The 3,229-nt window shown below is 46.4% G+C and overlaps 1 pseudogene; it reads right to left on the reverse strand.

Moving 5' to 3' along the window:
- Nucleotides 1-348: 348 nt before the first annotated feature.
- LOC121458170 lies at nucleotides 349-486 on the reverse strand (annotated as a pseudogene).
- Nucleotides 487-3,229: the final 2,743 nt, after the last annotated feature.

The following is a 3,229-nucleotide window of genomic DNA, read 5'->3' on the forward strand; positions in this document are numbered from 1 at the left end:
GTTTGCAAAGAAGCATTTGCATCATCTCGTCTAGGACAGCCATGTCAGACTCAACTGTCATTCTTCCCAGCGAAATGGGCACAGTGCTTCAATGCCTCTGATTCCAACACTTGGGAGTTAGAGCTGGGAGTACCTGTGGCACATCTCCTGCCTAGGCCTTCCAGATACTCAATTTACGGGATTTTTTTAAATTAAACAAAGAAACTTGTGTTTGTGTGCTTGCTTTATTATTATTATATTATTATTATTATTTTATTTATTGCATGTAGGAACCAAATGAGGCAAATCATTTTGTTTGGCCCTAGGCAAGTGTCTTTTTCTTTATTTATTTTGTTGTTTTTTTATTCAGGAGGCAGTGCCCCACTATCACAAATTATGCAGTCGAGTTTCCCACATTTGGGGTCAGCACATCAGAGCACAATGGATAAACCTCACTCTGAGAAAACTACCTTCTTGATCATGGTATATCCCCTGCTAGTTAAGAATCTTTGGTTTTCATCTAACCAGTTTTGGAAGCTTTCTGATTTTGAAACCAGTGTCTCTCAGCACAGAGTTGGTCTTGAATAGTTTCCTCCTCCGCCACTTTCCAGGTGCTAGGTAGTTTTTCAGGGGTTTTGCACCTGGCCCAGTAGCCAGACCACAGTGCGATTTTTGTTTTCCTTTGGTTTGGTTTTTCTCTTTCTTTCTCTCTCTCTCTCTTTCTTTCTTTCTTTCTTCCTTTCTTTCTTTCTTTTTTTGGTTTTTCGAGACAGGGTTTCTCTGTGGCTTTGGAGCCTGTCCTGGAACTAGCTCTGTAGACCAGGCTGGCCTCGAACTCACAGAGATCCGCCTACACAAGACACTAAGCCTGCATACAGTGTTTGAAGCTTGGGCCACTTCATGACTTTAGATTCGGATCTCAGCTCCTGTAATGAGGCGCAGGGACAGCGGAATTCTAGAAACACCAGATGCCAGAGCGGTGCGTGGCCCCGGGCGGTTCCCAGGCGCGTCGCGGCGCTAAATCAGTCCTTCCGTTTAGCCAGCTGCAGCTGCGTCTCCTGGAGTCCTCCTCTGGGGCCGGCCGGGAGGTGCGGACGCCAGAGTCACTGCCATGCTTGGCCCCTGACTCAGCCACTTCCGGAGCATCGGAGCATCCTAAGCGTGGCCGCCTCCGGCACCGGGACATCTCCTAGATCCTCTGCCCCACGTGCTCTTCTCTCGCTGGGGAAAGGGATCTAGAGCATAGCAAGGTTCTCCGCAGTGCACCGAGGTTGCAGCTCAGGTACTTAGGAGCAGAGACCTTCGCTCCCACTTTATACGGCAGGAGTTTTGTGCCCTTGCTCCCTTCACTAGCCAGGCTAAGCCACCTGTTCTTAATAAACTAATTAAAAGAGTAAATTACTATTGCAAAACAGAAAAAGATTCATCCCATGTGGCCACCTTTGGAAGGGGACAGAGTTAAAAATAAGAGACACCACCCCCAAACCCCTTCCCAAGTTCATCTTCCTGCATGGGATTTAGGTTGAAATAGAGGGTCAGTGTTAACATGGCTAAACAGTCATGGGCAAGGAGTGGCCCCACTCATCAGTAACCATCGTGTTATCTGTTCCAGTGGTTCTGCAAAGTGATCGACAAATTGCCAGTCTCTTTTCAGGATTCAATCGCCCCCCTCTGACTGGCCTGGGCTTCAGCCTGTTTCTTCTAGCATGGGACTCCTGGGGGGAAGGGAGGGAGAATTCCAATTTCTTGGTGTTCACTGTTTTAATAATCTCATAGACAAAGTGAGGGGCTCAAATGTCCTTTAAAACGTCCTTCCTCCTGTTAGGACGGCTACACCTAGAGTCATTTAATCTGGCTGAATTTCACCTGACACATGGACGCAATAGGAGTGACTCTGCTCATCTTGGTGCCCCTGGCACAGCATAGAGGAATTTGGTAGACCCTAGCTTTGTCACTACTCCGCAAGTAACAGTTTTTTCATTAAAGTTATTTGTGTGTGCGTTTACATGAACACAAGTGCATGTATTAGACATGTGTGTTATGGTCAGAATACAACTTGGAGAAGTTGGTTCTCTTCTACCAGGGATCAAACTCAACTTGTCAGTCTTGGTTGCAAGGACCTTTCCTGGCTGAACCATCTCAACACCCTTCAAGTGACGTTTAGATTTACCATAACAACCTTCTTAGTGCCAGCCCTGAGCATGCCACCACGGGGTGACCTCAACGACTTCCTAAGTGTCTCTGCCCCTTCCCCACCCAACCTACACACAGTATCCACATTCGTTTTTGCAACACACTATACTTTCAAGCTATTTCTCTGTACAGGAAAATTGAATATTCTTTTGTTTCGAATAGAAAGCTATTTTCCTTCTTTATTACAACATGGTCTACTCATTCCCAAACCCATCCCTTCCATCATGGTGTACAGATTGCTGCTGTCTGGGAGCTCTAGTGGGGGGCACACATTTACATAATTGCTGTGCTGGGGATATATATGCCGCAGTGCCCATGTGGAGGTCAGACAGTCACTTGCACAAGTGACTTCTTTCCTTCTACCATGTGGATCCTGTGGACTGAATTCTGGTGGTCGGGCTTGAAGTAGGTGCCTGTAGTGGCTGAGCCATCTCAGCAGCACTGGGGAGATCTTAGAGATATCAGCTTTCTCTCTTGGTTGCTTAGAGACCCTAGAAGCTATCTGAGATTACGCTATCCTTGGTGTTCCAGAATGCATGAAATATCTAGTCCTATTCCTTTGATATTCCCAATCTTCCTCTCTGGGTCTCATTTATGTAATTCACTTATGTAGCCAACAGTGACCTAAAGCTTCTGTTCCTCCTGCCTCTACCTCCTGAGTGCTAGAATCACAGGCCTGCACCCCATCTCTCATTTGTGCAAACCCAGGACTTCACCCATGCTTGCTAAGCACTCTAATGCCTGAGCTAAATCCCCAAATTTATTATTTAACCAAAGGGTTGCCTCCTTTGGCTTCAATCAGTTACAGAGTCTGAGAGGTATTGAAGATTGTGAAAAATTCCTTTACACTGTGTTAATACATGTTACCGTGATTGGTTTAATAAAGAAGCTGACTGACCAATAGCTGGACATGTAGAGGTTAGGTGGGACTTGCAGACAAAGAGAGCACATAAAGAAGAGGAGGAGTCGGGCTGGAGAGATGGCTCAGAGGTTAAGAGCACTGACTGCTCTTCTGGAGGTCCTGAGTTTGATTCCCAGCAAACACATGGTGGCTCAC

This window comes from Microtus oregoni, unplaced genomic scaffold (assembly GCF_018167655.1).
Source record: "Microtus oregoni isolate MIOR12 unplaced genomic scaffold, Mior012 000016F_ref0000370, whole genome shotgun sequence".
Lineage (NCBI taxonomy): Eukaryota > Metazoa > Chordata > Mammalia > Rodentia > Cricetidae > Microtus > Microtus oregoni.